The sequence below is a fragment of the Fringilla coelebs genome, assembly GCF_963513975.1.
Source record: "Fringilla coelebs genome assembly, chromosome: 1".
Lineage (NCBI taxonomy): Eukaryota > Metazoa > Chordata > Aves > Passeriformes > Fringillidae > Fringilla > Fringilla coelebs.
In genome coordinates, this window is record NC_140028.1 from 120,886,471 (window position 1) to 120,904,857 (window position 18,387).

Genomic DNA, 18,387 nt, shown 5'->3' on the forward strand with positions numbered 1-18,387 from the left:
CAGGGAAGATCATTTAAGACAAATGCCAACTGCAACAAGTTCCTGGAAGTTGTTAAAATACTACAAAGATTAAATCTGTTTCAAGGAACTTCACTGGTCAGAAGTGACCGAATCAAGCACTGTTCATCCCATTCTGCTGTTCCGCACCAAATGTAGTGTAAGAAGCAGAGCTGTGCCAGTAGATCTGAGAAGACAGACTGACTATCTGATTTGAATTCAGATGACTGAATGCCTTACTGTCATACACTCCATGAACATTAAGTTTCACTTACCAACTTCTCCCTGCCTGCATGCTCTTTACCAAAGAATGCGTAAACTGAACTTTCACTTGTTAATTACAGCTCCTTCTAATGATCTGAAGAATGCATGAGAAGCTATAAGCAGCAGTATGACTACAGCAAAATTATTAACATTCAAGCAATTTCTGTGCAGCAACCCTGTCCTTTGCTACACCACAACAACTCACAATATAGTAAACCAGAATAGCTTGGAAAGGAGAAATTAACTTTTCTCTCACTTCATTTGCCAGAATATAGTCTGTCTTCCCAGTCTGAGAACTTCTGCTGCATAAGCAGTTTCATCTTGCCAAAAAGACCTCTGTAAACTTCAACAGAGGATCAGGAAAGGAATGGGATGGAATTTTAATAAGATATGTAAAGGCTGACTTACCAACTGGCCCACTGAGTTGTTAAAAAATAAATCAACGTCACATAAAAAGTTGTTGACATGTTTTACATGCAAAACCTCTGACATGATCCCTACAGTCAGATCTCTGAACAATGAATGAATGAACATGGAAAAAATATTTTTAAAAAATTTATCATGGAATGGAATAACACAGCCAGAATGACTGATACATCTTTCTTTTATTCTTCTCCTGATTTACTTGAGGGTTCCCCTACCTTGTGTTACTAGCCTTAAGAAAAAACTTTATCCAATCTTTTTACCCTCAGTCTATTTACCCTCAATCTACTTTCCTCCATCCTGTGTTTGGATATTTTAAAAGGTATCACTTAAATTTTTCATCAATGCATATTTGACCAGTGGGTGGAGGTAATTAGAAAATTGAACCCAAAGTATTTGAGTAGCCACTCTTACTACAGAAGCAATATTTGAATGCCACAGCTCTTTCAGTAAGAAGCTTAAGTAAACTATCTTAAAATAAAAAAATAAGATTTTTCTTACATCCTAATTTTCGTTATTTCAATAGTATCTTGATAAAATCAAAGATACTTTGCAATCAAAATGTAAAGGCTTAAACTTATTTCAAATCAACAATTGTCTCCACCTACTGGAATTTAACTGAAACAGTAATTTGATCCTTTGGGATTTGGGTAAGCAGAAGCTCCAAGAGGAGCAATGTTTTTGTGTAAGATACCAAGAATTTGTGTGTGTCATGTGTCATCATGTTTTGTGTTGCTCTCCCCCAAAAACAAGTTTATAGAAACCACAGTCATTATCTGCAGTAAGCATGGATTTCACTGAGTCCTTGCTCTCAAACAGTTCTTTGTCAGAATGCAATACAAGTCAATACTCTTAAAAAACATGTATAGGTAATTTATTCAATAGCATTTGTTCCTAGTAAATCTGAAATGTCATTTGATTTCAGTATCTTTCTAATTCCCACCATGGCTTCATGAGACCTGGACACTATAATGAGTTCTTTAAATAACTGATGTGTAAAACCCATGGAATAGTAGTTGCTAATATGAAATACTGTTATGTTACAATGCACTGTATGAAATACCTTTTTCTTTTAAGCCACAGACATTGAAAATAATTAAAACATTATGATAAGAGCAGACAACATCCCATTTTTCAATTCTTATTGTTATAATTTAACAAAGGCTGTGAAATTACTCTAACTTCAAAGACTCTAATTAACCCAAAATAAGAATGTAAATGTTTACATATGGAAGAATCCCTGCCCTACCCTATCTTTTTTTTTTGGTCTCTATTATTCCTGTAAGACTGACATCAGCCATAACTACATAATTCAGGCATGCTTTATTCTGAAAAAAAGCAATTTCAAGCCCCAGGATAGCACATTACCATCACCATGCTTTGTTGCACTACAGTATTGCTGTAGTATAACCTGAGATCCAACTGCAGATGCTTATAATGACTACGGAATCATACAAGCCCTGTTAGCAGTATGTGTGAGCAGCACATCTGCATTTCAGCCTGTCTCTTGCATGTCACACCCAACTAAACTCGCTCTTCTCCAGCACCCTCTACAAGCTCCTTCTCTTGTGGGGGACAGTAAAACCACTTTTCCCTCTCACAGACTGGCTCTTAACCCTGCCAGCATATTCCATAGTGTCTGTACCCCTCCAGTTGCAGGATGCTTCTAAAAATTCAGGTTTTTACCGCATGTGCAAGGCCAACCCTTCCAGGTTTTATCCATTTTTAGTTTAAGCGCACAACATGATGGAGCACTTTATTTTAACATACATGAGCTTTTCATCCTTTCCAATCTTGAGAGTATTATTCCTTCCACATCTGCATGGAGAGTGTCACAATCCTAAACGCATACCTGTCTCTTGAGCAAAAAGAAATTCCTCCCACTTCTTCAGCATGAGAAAAGATTCACTGATCAGTGTCCTGCACAGAGGATCAAAGGGCATTCACAAGCCTGGAACAGTCACACGCAGTCAGAACTTTAAATCACTCAGCAGAAAGTATGGGTTTAAAGCAGCACACTGAACTTCTAGAAAATGGCATTCTAACTACAATTTCTACAAACAAATACCTTCAGAATAACACAAGAATTCAGAACTGAGTCACTGTACAAAGAGACTCATACTGAAGAGTCTTTTGCTTGTCATTTTGGTACTATAAAGTTTTCTGCAGATCACTGACCTCTGTTTCTGCACACAGAAATATCAAACACATGGACTTAACAGCAAGCTGGATCTTGATGCTGACCAAAGATAACCAGAGTTTGAGGATAATGCTCTGATCACATCCTTAACAACTTAAAATAAAGCCAAATTATTGGATCAATTACTTGGTTTCCCTGCTTTTACTATGGTAAAATAGCAATTAAAAATGCCAAAACTAGTAAGTCATACTGCCAAGATTTCTGTTCCTTTCTGCCTCCCTGAGGTTTACAAACCCTTCCTTTTCTTTTCCTTTTTTTACCAAAAAAAAAAAAAAAAAAAAAGATCAGATTAAAATTTTGTGCTCTAAATAAGAAATGTCCTAAAAGTCAGGGTTCTTGCAGATATTCATCCTATTGGTGTTTGTTAAGACTCTTTCGTATTATTCAGGCACATTTTCATGACTTCCTTTCTTATTTTTCTTTTATTAAAAAGAAGAAAAAAGAAACCATAATGATTTAATAGCTTCCACTATTTTTTAAAGGAAAAAAGGGCACAAGAAAGAGGTTGTTCAAAAAAGGTCCAATTGCACATATGTTGCAACAGCTTTTCAATCATTTTAGAGACTTAGAGGATGCAATTGGCCCACTAATAGAGCAGCAGAACAGATACCATTCCACAGAGCTAGTACAGTATATTTGTCAATAATTTCCATATTAATTAGTTCTCAACAAGACAAGCTGAAAGAGCAGTGATCCATAAGATCTAAAATAAATGCAAGCACCCTGGATTCAAGGAAGCTGAATATACACTCTTTTGGTTAGATGTCAAAGATTCCATTAAAAAAAATGAATAAACAAAAAACTCCAAAACCTAAAAAACAAAATAAAACCCTAGCAGTGCTATCAGCATTGTGATGCTATACCTCAGTACTGCAGATTTTTCACAGGAACATAGATTTCAGGTAATCTATCTAGTGCAATACTTTGAGAAAAAATTAAGGACATAAAATCATCCATTCCAAGCATTTCAAGGGAGGGAAGAGGAAACTAAAGATTTCTCTGAAGGGTCATTTAAAAGTCCCATTTAAATGAGCTCAAACTAGACACCAATTGTCAGCACTCCATTTAAATGAGAATTTTCTCTATGTCCTTTTCAGGAAGAATTTATTGGCAGATGTTGTATGGTCCGGTCAAAGTGTTAAATGCCAACCACCTCAGCAGAAATAAAAGAAAACATTATGATGCTAGTGTCAACCCAGCCAGTTTAACAGACACTATCTGTTCAGAAGCAGCATGCTAAGATTTCAAAGCCTCCTCTAGTCCGACATCTATTTATAGGTTCCCAGTCTCTGTACAATTTCTCGCAGCCTCTTCTCCTCTCAAAGCCAAGTGGGAGAAGTTTAATGGATATAATCCTGGGCCTTGTGCCGCAAGATGGCCAGAAGATCTGCAAGTCTCTTCCAGCAAACCCATGCACAGGGAGACCAGCTGTTGGGAGAGAGACTGGTTGAACCCACGCAGGAGGCAAATACATGGGATAAACCTTCCCTCTCTGTTTTAGGAACACACACATTTTTCCTCAGCCAGCAAGTTGACAGTAAAGAACAGCATCAGAGCTTCAGCAAAAGATACCAGCCTGCTTCCTTCTCAACACCAAGCAACAGCTGCCTTTCAAGCCAAGACAGAAACTATCCAAGCCAGCTTTGACCCCTGACAGCAGCAATGTCATCCAAGCACCTTCCCGGCTACAATGCTACTACTGTACATTGCACCTTCCTCAAAGAAACTCAGAGGCTGCTGGGTTTTTTTCTGCGCAGCCTCTACCACCCAGTATCCATGCACGTTTTTTTAAAGCACTGATCCAGGTCGGCTCTCCTTCATCTCCACCAGATGTAACATCGCAGGAAGGGCGCAGATATTTTCCTGCATACAGACCACAACGCCACAGGCTGAACTCTGGTCCAAGCTCCGCACATCCATCCCTGCTGCCTTTTCTCCTACACCTACATCCACTTGCCTGTAGTACTCGTACAGCGACCCAGGAGATGACAGCACTGCTGGAAACTCCTGCCCACCTGATCACAACCACATTTTCGCCCCTTTCCCCAGTCAGAGGCAGACGGAAGGGGAGGGTTGACTTCCTCAGGTAGAAAATAGGCAGGGAAAGGCCGGGGCAGAGATCAGGAGAGGAAGAATCACCCCAAAGGGAGCGGAGATAATCCCCGAGAGGCGAGGCTGCGGAGGAGCATAAACGCGGAGGGAGGGACAGCGAACTGGAGGGATAATCCGGCAGAGAAGGGGGGAGATAATCTCCTCGGAGGGGGGAGGTGGAGGATCCCGGAGAGGGAGGGGCGGGAAACCTGATAATCTCCAGGAGGAGAGAAAATACCGGGAAAGGGGGTGGGGAGTGGGGGAAAGGGGGGTGGGCGGGTGGATAATCCGGAGCGGCAGATGAAGCGCGAGTCTCCCGGGGACGCATCCGGAGGCGGGAGGAGGAGGGTTAATCCCCGCTCTAGGGGCAAAAATCCCTCTTCCCGGACTCCGGCGCTGCCATGTTCGCTCCCCTGCAGGCCCGCCCGGCCCCGCTACCTGCGGACGGCTCTTCCCGCCTCACGCCACACGCACACGCGGCGTCCCCGCTCCCTCCGCTGGGTCGAGGGGCTCGGCCGGGATGGCAGCGGGACCCCGCCTCCCACCACCATTTCCCCGCCGGCTGGGAGGGACGGGAGAAGCGAGTAGGCGGGCGGGCTCCCTCCCCCCCGCACACGCGACCTCCCCGCCGGTACGGGAACTCACCGGCCGGCACCGACACCCGCTGCTCCCCGTCCTCTCCTCCCTCAGCGGGCGCCGCTCGGCCCCATGGACGATCCCGGGCGCGCGGGGCTGCCGGAGGGACGGCGCGAGCCGGAGGTGCCGCCGCCGCCGCTCTGCGCCCGCCTCGGCGCGCGCCACCGGCGTGGCTGTAGCACGCGCTCCCGCCGCCGCTCCTCTGCCCCGCCCACCCCTGGCGAGCGAGCGCGCGCGCGCGGCCTCCGCGGCAGTGGCGCGCGAGCGCCTCCCCCGCACCAGCCGGAGGGAGCGCGCGCGCCTTTGCCTCGCCCCCCCCTTCCCTCCGTGAGAGTGTGAGTGTGAGTAAGAGTGTGAGTGAGCGCGCGTGTGGGTGAGTGTGAGTGGGCGAGAGGGGTCGGCGAGTGCGAGAGAGCGAGCGCGAGTGTGTGGGACCGCGCGTGACTGTGCGTGTCAGCGCGCGTGCAAGCGCGCGTGTGTGCGTGCGTGTGTGCGAGGCGGCGGTGGGGGGTGGCGCGGGGCCGCGTGGGGACACGCGCGCGTCCGTGTCACAGCACGCGCGTGTGAGCGCCGCCGCGGGTGCGAGCGAGGGTGCGAGCGAGCGTGCCCGTGTGCGAGCGTGCCCGTGTGCGAGCGTGCCCGTGTGCGAGCGTGCCCCTGTCCTCTCGCCGCGACCCCGCCGGCACCCCCGGACGGGATTCGGGCTCCCCCCGGTTCGTGTCCGGGACCCGGTCCCGAGTCCCGGGAGGGGACACGTGGCGCTGCCTGCTCAGTCGCTGAGTGGGAGAAATGCGAGCAGAGAAATCTCACATTTCAGAGGGGAAAGGGAAAGTGGGGAGTTTCCCCTGATGCCAATAACCTGCAAGACCATTTAAATGGAAATAACACTGGGGAAGCGATTTCCCCGCACTTCTGGTCACTGTTTAAACATTTCGTTTGTTTTGAGCAATGATTACAGAGCAGCTCTCGCGCTTTTTTTTTTTTTTTTTGCCTTTTTTTTTTTTTTTTTTTTTTTTTTTCCCAGGGCAGGCTCTCACCTTTGGACACTCATGGACTCAGGAAAATTTGGGTTGGACATGGTCAGTCCTGCATGCAGAATTCTTGCTAACTAAAGCTGGACTTTTTTTGGTTTTCACCTAAGGGTAAAATTTGCTCCAGAAACAAAATGCTCATATCCAAAACAATCTGTCATTCGTCAACTTGTTTTCATTCACTAATTCCTCCTCATACCGACTTTCCTGGAAACTTTTGAATCCAAGCATACACTTCAATTGCAATCCGTATAATTATGCTGTTTTAAGAATACCCGGTAGCCCGGTGTGACATAAGGTAAACCTTCATAACGAGCTGTCTGCAATTCATGCTGGCTTTTTCTTTGGGACCCATTGGAGAAAAGGGAAAGCCAGAGCTATGAGGGGGCAGAGTTCTAACAGAAAATCCACTAGTAACCCATTTTCATCTTAATGGGTTCAGTTTCTGCTTTCCTGCTAGATAACGACTGAACTGATTTCTATGCCACCAACAACATCAAAAAAAGCAGCTGATGTTTATGATGGGCATAATTGCAGAAACTGTGGAACAGCAGCCAGCAGGTGAAAAACCTCTCTCAGATTGTCCAATAAAGTTGCATCAAGTAAATGAGATCCTGTGCACCTCATTTTAGGAAAACAGTGTGTAAAATTCCTTTAGGAATTATTTTTACTTACTCTTCAAATTACAGTAGCTACCCTGTGCTGAGAGCTTCATAGGTGTGTGGAATTATACATCCCCAGGTCAAAAGAGCTTACAGCCCTCCTGCAATTTCTCAGTAAAAAGTCCAAATTGAACATATTTTTGGTAAATTGCTTCACAAACAGTTATCTTTTCCTTGTTAAACTGAAAGGAAACTTAAAATGGTATGAGGGAATCTAGGCAACATAATGACCTATACCACCCTTTCGGTGTTTGAACCCCTGCAGCTACGGGGGAAACAGTGACAGGCATAAAAAAATCCTCATTCCCCAAAAAATAACTTTAGGTCGTTTTCTCTCCTTTGCCTATAATTTATTTTTTTGGTGATGTTCTAATTGAACCAGGGCCACAAAATGCACAAATGCCATCTCATCCTGTGTTTCACAACTCAACATCTTGTTGACTTCTTCTCTCACAGTCTCTGCATCTGTGAAAACGGAACATTATTCTATTAAAGAGAAAGGCTTGTAGCAATTTATGCTGACATCTTTCATGATATCCTGACTTTACCTTCGTGGTCAATGAAAGAAAATTGCTTCACTGCAAAACTTAGAGGTTTCTTCCTACAGTTCAGCTAAGAGCTTGAATCCAAACCTGTGAAATACAAGAGCCCATTTTTGGCTGCAACAGAAATATCTAAACACGAAGTATTTTGACTGCTCTACAGTCTTTTGAGCGTCCTCCATTCTGGCCTCTGCAGCTGCTATTTGGCTATTAAAGCCCTCCAGGGAATGCGTCCCAAATGCTCACACACCATTTTTTGCCCACTATTTAATCCATTTGATCCATTAGGGTCAAGGAAGAAATAGAGATGTATTGTTTTGGAGAAGAACTTAGAAATTGATGTTTACCCTCTGTCAGGAATTATCATATCCTTTGGGCTTTTTGCTGCTTGCATTTGCATGCTGCTCGTCGCAGAAATCCCCCGTACAAGGATGGTCCTTAGGACCCTGCTGGTGCTGCTCAATCGGAGAGCTTTGAACCATTCCCGCAGTGCAAAAACGACCGTAAATCTCTTTTGTACATTTAATGGGCAATTACTGCAATTCAGCCAAGCCTCACCCTGTTCCCAGTTTGTGGCAAAGACAGGACCTGGCGAGGGCTGACTTATGTCCCAGCAATTTCTGGCTAGTGATCATGGTCAGCCAGGCATAGGTTAGAAGAGTGCCAAAGCCGAGTTTCTTTATGCCAGGGATTATCTCAGTCTCTGTCTAACCACAGGATTCAGGCAGCGTAAGGACTGTATGGCAGGGCAGCCCCAGCCCTGACACTTTGGGGCTGATTGATTTGCCTTCACTAGAACTGGAGTTTATGACTCCTCAGAGCTTTGAACTCAGCCTTTGATGATACAGATCTCACTTGAGCGCTTTCACTCTGAAATCTTCTGCTCCTTTTTGTAAAACTGCAGGGACTAGGGTGGCTAACATTCTGACTGTTCTCTGCTGATGCTACAAGCAGCAAGGTAGAGGTCTTTCTCCAGGGTCTTTTGGTTTTGCTAGAGCTCTCACCCTGATGTTAGAGGAGTTAGATGAGCAGACATTCCAGTACACAGAATGTGGAAAGGAGGATGTGGTTTTCAGTCCCATTATAGTTCTGGATGTACACAAAACCAAAACCCTGTAATTACCACAACACTGCCACTGTAGTGGAGAGGTTATCTGCTGGGTGGTGTCAACTGTGCCGAAATTTTCTTTGTCTTATTCTCTGCAGAGCTCTGCGTTTGAATTCCAAATTCTCTACCACTGTTCTGATGACTATTTTGGTGACAAAATGAACAGTTGTACCCACAAAGGAGGTACTTCCTAGAGTTCATTCCCCTGTCCATACTTATTGTGGCAAACTGGTGTTGAGTGAAGGACTTTGGGGTGGTGTATTTTTTTTAAAGGAGGTTTTAAGCTGATTGCTGGCATTCTCAGCAAGTCCAGTGTTCTGCACACTTTCGTTAAGTTGTGTCTAATTTGGATAATCATTTATAATGATCAGTCTAAAGACAGACCTAACTTTAGACTACTTCTTTATTTGATAACCACCAAAATATGCTGTCTTCATAATCTGAAAAAATTAAGCTAATGAAGTGTCAGTTTCTTTGCTGTATTTATCACAAAATTTGGAGTTCTTATGATGATAACTTGTTTATGTATCCAAAATATTTTTTACGAAGTTTTTTTGTGCCAAAGAAACGAGCTAGGGAATTTTTAATTATCATTATTAATTTCATTTTTTTGTGTGTAGTTTGTTTTCATTTTTGTATGCAAGACATCATAGAACATTTGAAAAAAATATCCAGCAAATACAGCAAAATTTCCAAGAAATGACACCATTTTCCAAGCTATGAGTTGCTCCAGAGTAACTCATTAAAAGATCACATAGGTAATTACAAGTATTGATGGTAAAATAAAGCCAGTTTTCTTTCAGGAGCAAGTGATCAAACCGACAATATTTAGGAGAATGTTGACTTACATGGAAAGGTGGTATGAAAGAATAAAAGAAAACAGTACCTACAGAGTTAAAAGGCTACATGTGTAATTCCTGTGCTATTTTGATCACTGAGGTCTGTATGCATGTGGAATTCAACTCCATAGAAGGAGATAATGAAGACAAATAGTATGGCTTTATTTTTAAAAGGGGTGGATAATTTCATGGCAGCTTACAACATTGGTAACTGGGCAGGCTAAGATAATAAGGCTAATCAAATCTCATGCTTCACAGCACTTGCTCCCTGCGGGGTCAGGAAAAATCTTTCCACTGTATACAACACTATACAATTAGCAAGGTTATTATTGGGGAGCAGAGGTACAGCCTTCTAAAGCAACAAGCTTTTGCCATTATCAAAGAACAGAGGCTGTACTTGACCCAACAGAAAAAAAGCATTATTTTTTTTGTGCCACTTCTGCTTCTCTACACTGACAGAGTTTTATAATTATAATTCTTGGTTTGTTTTTTCTTTTTTAATCCCTGGAACATGATTACCTAAGTGCATTACTGTCTGGAATCTGTCAAAAGCTCCTCCACCTGTGACTGCTTGCCCAATTCAAAGATAGTTGTCACTGACTAGACATGGGAATCGCATTGATTACGCTGTTGCAGGTTGCAAGTGCACATTTCCCTCTCATTAGGTCAGTAACGTTACAGAATTTGCATCTTTGCAGCAGTGTAGGCAGCAAGACGTAGTCCCAAATGATGATGGGTTTTTAGCTAGGAGCTGAAATGACATATTTTTTGAATATTTAGTTTGGGAAGTACCCTTCATTTTCTTTAATTGCCTGAACATATTGTAGTAGGTGTTCTGTGTGTATACTTGTATTTTTATTTCCCATCAGTGTGCATCCGAGAAATTATATTAGATGCAATTGAAAATATTTAGCTATTTTTTCTGCAAAATTTATTTCTTTATGTGATACTCTTTATGAGTTGGTGGGGTTTTTTCCTCACAAGGTGGAGGAAGCATGACAGCAGAACAACATTCTTTAAAAACCCGTGTTATGAAAACAAGTCTCTCTTTATGAGCTATACCTCAAAAACAAAGAGTTATTTTGGAAGTGCTAATTATTTTCAGGTGACCTATACTTTTTCCCTGTGCACTACCTATATGTATTCTCAACTCTCAGCCCACACACTGTACAGAGCAGGGAAAAAATCCCCCAAAACACAACCTCATCCCCATCTTGAAATTTGTGCTAAATGATGAAAAAAGTCTAAAAACCTAAGAAGACCTTACATAAAGACCTTTTCAAGACTTCTTCACAGATGCAAAAGTGCTTACCTTTCTTATATAAAGAATATCCAACCCCTTTCTTTCACTAGGATTTGTGGCTATGAGCTGTAGAAGGCTCAGCTAAATGAAATTGAATCAAGAATAAATTTATTTCCTCCTTGAGTCTCAGTAACGAGTTCACTAAAGGATCTACTGTCTACAGTATCCTCCTGAACATAGGCACAAATAATCCGTGGAGCTGAACCGTGACAGTGTTCTGTTACTGAATAACTGGGGTGATTTAGTGATGGCAGACACAGCTGTTTTAGGTGCTCAATGCCTTTTTTCCTTCATTCTTCACTAGCAAGGTCTCCCAGGCTTCTGTGCAAGGAAAAAGAGAAGTACCAGCAGTAGATGAAAATCATGACGGGGATTACTTGCAAGAACTCAGCTCATGCAACCCAGATGGTTTGAACCTGAAAGAGCTGAGTGGGCTGGCTGGTGTCTTTACAAGGCTGCTCTCTGAAATGTTTGAAAAGTAATAGAGATCAAAGAAGGACCTTGACAACCAAAAAAAAAAAAAAGACAAATTTGCACCCATCTTCAGAAAACTTCAACTGGAAGATTTGGGAAACTACTGGAGGGCTGGACTCGTTTAGGTAACTGGTAAAGTCCTGGAGCAAGTCCTCTCAGAACACATTTCTAAATACATGGAAAAGGTGACCAGAAACAGTCAGCATGGATTTACAAAGAGTAAATTATGTCTAACCAGCCTGAAACATTTCTATGGTAAAATGCCCAGATTTGTGGAGACCTAAGCAAGGCAGAAAACACCTTGATAGACTACAGCAAGATTTTTGACACTGACTCTGACAATGTCCTTTTACCCAAGTTCACAGGTTTCGGTCTGGATGAGTGCACAACCAGATGGATTGGATGGTCAGGCCAAGGGGGCAGTGGTTAGTGGACCGTGAGGACAGTAGCAAGAACAACAAGTGGACCACCACAAGGGTCTGTTCTGGAACATTTCCTGTTTCACATCATTAACAATGACCTGGAGGAAATGTCAGTGATGGTTGCTCAGTGGATTTACACATGAGAGCAGGTTGGGGTACAATTAAAATGCTGAGTGGGAGGGCTGCCCTCTAGGAAGACCTCTGCATGCTGAAGGAATGGGTCAACACAAACCTCATAAAATTCAGCAAGGACAAAAGCTGAGTCCTGCATCAGAGGTAGACCAACTCTTTGCACTGATTCAGGCTGGGGGAAATGTGTCTGCATGGTTGGATAGCAGCTGTTCTGAAAAGGCCCAGGGGATGTTGGTAGACAGCAAGCTGAACATGAGCCAGCGGTGTCCTCTGGCAGCAAAAAAGATCAACAGAAACCAAGGCTTTATAAATATAGGATGAAAGTCAGTATATTATTGCCCCATTATCTTTGCACCTTTAAATACTGCACCCACTTGGGGGCCTTTGGGACCCCCACTACAGGAAAGACATGGAATGAAGTGAATCAAGTTCAGCAGAGGGCTACCAAGATGATTGGAGGCTGGAGCACTTGGACAGTGAGGAGAAGCTGAGGAGCTGGGCTTGTTCAGTCTGGAGAAGGGATAGCTTTGAGGGGGACATGACACTAGTCTGGCAGGGTCTGCAAGGAGGTTACTGGGGAGATGGATCCTTCAGTCAGTGGTGCATGACTGAAGGATAAGAAAAAGTAGATAAAATGAAACCAAGAGAAATTCAGTCAGTAGACAAAACCTGTTTCACAGCAGGAAGCAGTAGAAGTGTTTGCCAAAATAAGTCATACATTCTCCATCCCTGGAGGTTTTAAAGACTCAGCTGGATAAAAGCCTGGAGTAACATGGTGTGCTCTCACAGTTGTGCTTTCTTGGACCATCAGGTTGAGCTGGAGACTCCCTGGGTTCCCTTCCTATCTGAATTACTCAATGATCCAGTGACTCAATGAGTTCACAGAAACTATTTCTACAGTGAATAAAGTTCTGGTATGTATGGGTTATTCAATACAATGATAAATCTTAAATTATACTGGGACCGTGGACCAGAATCCAAGCCACAGCTGCCCAGCTGTGCAGTAATAAGCTGGCTGTAGTTCCATACCCCTCACTGTTTGCTCTCCTCCTGGCCTCACCAACTGTGCACTTCTGGTTCAGGAAGAAAGCTTACATACTTGGAGTCTTTTTTGGCCATGAGAAAATGTCTTTGTTTTTTCCCTTTCCATAGCTTCATTCCCAGGAAAGGAGGCCCCCAAAGTTAAAGAGAAAAATGATCAGATTATGAAAATAATGCTTATGAGATGTCTTGACAAGACACTCATATCTGAAAATAATTTCTTGAAAGAATGTAGAAATTCTCCTATTTCACCATCTTGTCTTCAGTCCAGGCACACGAAGATGAAATTCCAGAAAAACAGAATACAGACATTCTCATTTTCCCAAAGGTTTCCTTTATATTGCTAAAATGATGTCATTTTACACACTCTTAAAAGTTATTTTACACTATGTGATAGCTGTAAAGGGACTGTAGTTTAAAGAAAAATCAAATCCCAAGAAATTTTTGTCGCATTCAATAAAATCAGAGTACCAATGAAGAGGATTTTAATTAAAAACTTCAAATAAACTCCAGGGAATCAAATCATTTGTGAACCTAACCATATCAGAAAAGCCACAGCTCAGCAGCCTACATGAGTAGATTCAGCTCATTTCCTAACAGTGTTCTCCTTACACAAAGTGTTGCCAGAGAGGCTCTGTATGCTCATGCTTCAAGGCCAAATTAATAGTCAGCTGAGTACAGAAGGAACCATTCCTTACAATAGAGAAATTAATTTTAAATTAGCAGCTTCTACTGAACGGTCCTCTTCCCTAAATTGTTGTTTCTCTGTAGCTACAAAAGCACCTGTAGCTCTGGCCTCAAAAGACAGCTCTTTCCCCAAACTCTTTGGCTGCAAATCTTCTCAAGACAAAATACACTGTTATTCATGTCTCCAGCTCAGTGGGATGCCAGCAAAAAATTGTGTCTCCAGTGAAAATCTAGTAGAAGATAAACAGTGTCAGTAGGAAGCACTGCTGCCTGTTCCCTGCTATCTGCCATAGCAAATTCATTTCACAGAACCCGCAGGTCAGTCTGGCAAAGATGACAGCAGCATCAGAAGACACTTTGCTGTCTGAATGAGAGAATAACGATACATGGATTGGAAAGGAGAACAAAGAAGAAAATAACTGCTGATTGGGTATTTTTCTTCTTAGAAAGGACTCATTTTACTTAGAACCATATTTGTAGATCAAATTCTTATGACAAATATGATACCATGGGAAGAGCAATTCAGGAATTGTTCTGCCAGTATTGATCTTACATAACTTCCATTTCCTCTTTAATTTTCAAATGCTTGTAAGACTATAATATGTAATTTCAAGAAATTGAGCCAATCCTAAAAGTCCTAAAAGTATTTGAAAGAAATCTAATTATGGGCACTACAGCAAACCAGGCTTTTAAAATAATAATTTACTGTAGGCAAATGTAACACAATATCTCCATTTAAAGACTAATTACTTGTACTGCATGGTCTAAACGGACCCTAGATTTGTATTTTTTGTTCCTGCAGTTAATTTCTTTCACAAAATTGCTTAGCATTTGAGAAAAGTTGGCTTGTAGGACTAATGGCATCCTTTTGTTCTGAGTTTTATGTCCAGTCAAAACACCATTTTTGCTGTGGAGTGGATTTTGGAAAGCCAAGGGAAAATATGGCCTCCTGAACCTCTTTGTGCAATTTACTTTGGTGAATGGGGATGGTTAGAATACAGATGTATGGATTTGTAAAATACAAATCTGTCTGTGGGAGCTACAGAAAAAACTCATTTCCTTTGCATCAGACAAATTTCTGGCAGGGGAGGCAAATAAGAGCAAGCTGACTAGTACGGGGCTGCACCTGCCAAAGGGGAAGTATGGCCTGGTTACTTTTGCTTCTCACAGGACAAAGGCTTCTGGCAGGATTGATTTTCTGCTCATTGTCTACAGAGTTCTCATTTTTGTTTTGACTTTTGATTTTAGCAGACCCCCTCCTAGGTGTTCTAGAGCATTTTTATGCCTTTTGAAAGCTGTGTACATATCACAGGGCTTCTTCTCTGTTTCTTTAATATTTTACTAAGAATTGAATGGTGTGAAGTTCAGGATTGTTTTTTAAAGCAAAATTTGGAAGCAGCAATGCCTCGAATATGGAACTGAGTTAGTCCCATCAGATAAGGGTAAAAATCCCTTATTTTTTCTATTAACAGACTGCCACAGATTTTTAATAGCACTTTTTCCAATCTGGTTAAGATTTTTAATAGCATTTTTTCCTATCTGGTTACTCATTAAAGAAAAAACCCCAAAGCAAACAAAAATTAAATAAGCCTTCGATCAAAATTAGAAGTTGGCAGCAGTACTTTCCCAGGCATAAGATTACTCAAAACAAAGGTAAATAATAGTGGTAGCTGCCTGCAACCTTGTAGTGTATTGGACTTCCACCTTCTATGGTCCTAATTACTTTATGAACTCTCATACGTGTTTTGCAGTGATACTATTTGTCTATTAGTCAAACACTGGAATCTGGAGGGGGGAAGGAAAGAGGACATGCCATTGATACTCAACAGTGCACAGCTGTTTCAGAAAAAAAAATTTAAGAGAAGAAGTAAAGTATTCAGCTTTCAGCTCTAGGCTGAAGGTGGTGTACACAGAATTTGGCCAGGTCACAAGGCCATGTGATTTCTTCTAATCACAAGCTGATTGTTGTTTCAGGTTTCTGAATTTTTATCACATCCAGATTCCTATCTGTGTCTGAAGAATGCAAGACAAGGCTCAAAGGCAGGACAAAAGTGACTCATAGCAAGACCAGGTACAACCATTCTACAGATGCATCCACTCTCAAATCACCAGTACCATTGCTTACAAGAGTTTACACACGCTACTACTGGCAAAGCCAGTGGCTGAGGTTGTGAGACAGCTAAAATTCTCATCCCTCAAGCTGGAAATTAATTGCATTTAATTAAATGCAAAGCAGTCAATGTCAAAATCAGGCTTACAATGCCAAACTCTAAATGCAGATATCAGCTCTTAAAAAAAATTGAAATAAATTCTTAGAAGTTTGAGTCCATCCAAGGTTCACATTCTTCCCCCAATGGTGAAGGCTGACCTCTGCCACTTAGAGCAAACACAGCCCTTTTCTGTGCCCTTCAGCAGCCCCAGGAGTAGGAGCAACTTTAGGAAGAAAGGAGTGTCAAATCATCATAGGGAGTATGACATAAATTAGCCCTTTCAGGGTAAGAGAAGTGTTTCTGTCTGGAACCAAAAGCCAGCACAGAGCTGTCAGTCCCTACTGGGGATCCACCCTGTTGCCACAATATGCAGCTGTCTTGTCTCTTCCACTCAGAGAAGCAGAAGGGAGCATATGGTTTTGTACATTTATCTTCTGTGGCATGACCTTTTTACCTCTGCATAAGGGAAAAGGAATGCTGAGAAAATCCTACCTTTTTAGTGCTGTATTAATCACCAAGTGCAAATTTGCAATCATCTAAACTAAACACTTGAGTTTGATTTCTATTTAACAGAAATCTTAGCCCAGCAAATATGATTTCTGATTATCACATTTCCAGGGTACTATTTTAAAATGACAGCTTTAAAATATCATTATAGAGTGCACTAGAAGCCCTCTCCTTTTATAGAAATCTATTTTTCCATAAATAGGAGTATAAATTCATTAAAATAGATTTCATTTAAATGCATGTTTATTGATAAATATTACAGAACCAAATTACTACAGGGATAGCACACAATAAGGCATGTATTACTTGACCATTAGTACAGTTTTGAGTAGCTGAAGTTTCCCAATCTGGAGCTTTTTGAAGCACAGTAGGTGCATTTTAATAGGCCATTGAAACATGGCATCTTGTGTCTTTCTGCAGTATATTTTGGAGCAAAACAAGCTGCATTTCATTGAGAACATATTGACTGCTTTTGGCCTAAAAAATGGATGAGAACACTGTGTTCCATACATGTTGGGAGAACTGGCAAATTGTGGCATTTCTCCCTGATGACACAGAACTTCATGGAAAGTTGTGAGTCATAGGAGGTAGGAATCTTGCCTAAACTAAGACATTTTTGACACTGCAGGCAGCCTGCATGGTGTCCAGCTGTCCCTCCAGAAGGTGCCAGCCTCTTCTAGATCTTCCTTCATCTTCACTGTCATTTCTACACATATGCCTTACATACTTGATGTCATCTGGTGGACTTCATATGCCTGCTTGTTGGCATCTGAATGACTGCCATTGCAACCTCTACCTCCCATAATAAACCAGCTAGACTGGCACATAAGTACTTCATCCACGAGCTGGGGATAGAGAGACATATGGATAGACAGCTGGATAGGTAAACTCTCTCCAGACTTTCCATGGAGCTTTGCTGTTGAGGTATTCTCGTTCTTCCCAGATGGTGGGAGGAGCAGCTGAGTCAGCTGAGCCAGCTGATGCATTTCTCACCAAGAGCTTCTGCAGCCTCAAAGATTAGCTCCTGCAAGGCCTTCTCCCTGAGCTCTTTGGCTTTTCTTCAGAAGGGGCAGAACCAAGAAGAACTGCCTACCAACCCCTCACAAAGTTTCTCAAGTACCTCAAGTGTCCTCTCTGGGGCTATCCAGCAATGACAGCAGTTTCAGCTCAATGCATTGAGGATTCCTCATCCAGTCACGATTCAGTCAGCCTTAGCAGGGTTCAGAATGACATTGCCACAACTTCTACAGCTACTGGAAAGAAGGGAAAAACTAACTATTCAACCAGAACAGGTTAATTTAGAAATGTTCTAAATGTGCCCGCTACTCTATTGGTCTCAATACTTTTTTTTGTTTAGTGTGAGAACTTTTAGATGTTTATATTTGTGTCTAGTACTGTATCAGATCTTAATGAGCATATAACAATAAATTATCCCAAACTTGTATGCTGTGATAACTTAAAAGTATGGCAAGGCTTTTGAGTTTTCTAGTGCATTAAAAAAAGATTACATTAGTGCTTCAAAAATAGAGTGAAGTAAATAAGTTCTGACAGTATAAAGAAATGTTGGAGAGAATAGAATCAAGTTGGTAAAAGAGCATCTCTGTTTATTCAGAGCAGAGTTTGATGTGCTAACTGTTAAACATTAATGTATTATCTTGATGGATTTTGTACCTACACACTATAACATCACAGATGAAAAAGCTTTAAAAATAGCTCACTGTAATATGTGCTTCAGTTATTAAAAATGTATGGGCAAAATAGATTGCATTTTTCATCGTCTTCACATTCTTGTCATTGTTCTCACAGTGAAAATCACAA

The 18,387-nt window shown here is 41.9% G+C and overlaps 1 protein-coding gene across 2 annotated transcripts in view; it reads right to left on the minus strand.

The window, feature by feature from the left end:
* PALS2 (protein associated with LIN7 2, MAGUK p55 family member) overlaps positions 1–5,750 on the minus strand; it is a 52,871-nt gene extending 47,121 nt beyond the window's left edge. Inside the window, exon 1 of one of the 2 annotated variants that reach the window (XM_084206591.1) lies at positions 5,621–5,750. The gene's annotated coding sequence lies outside the window, so the exon portion shown is untranslated. The remainder of the gene's footprint in view (positions 1–5,620) is intronic. The other variant, XM_084206592.1, reaches the window with a different exon arrangement.
* Positions 5,751–18,387: the final 12,637 nt, after the last annotated feature.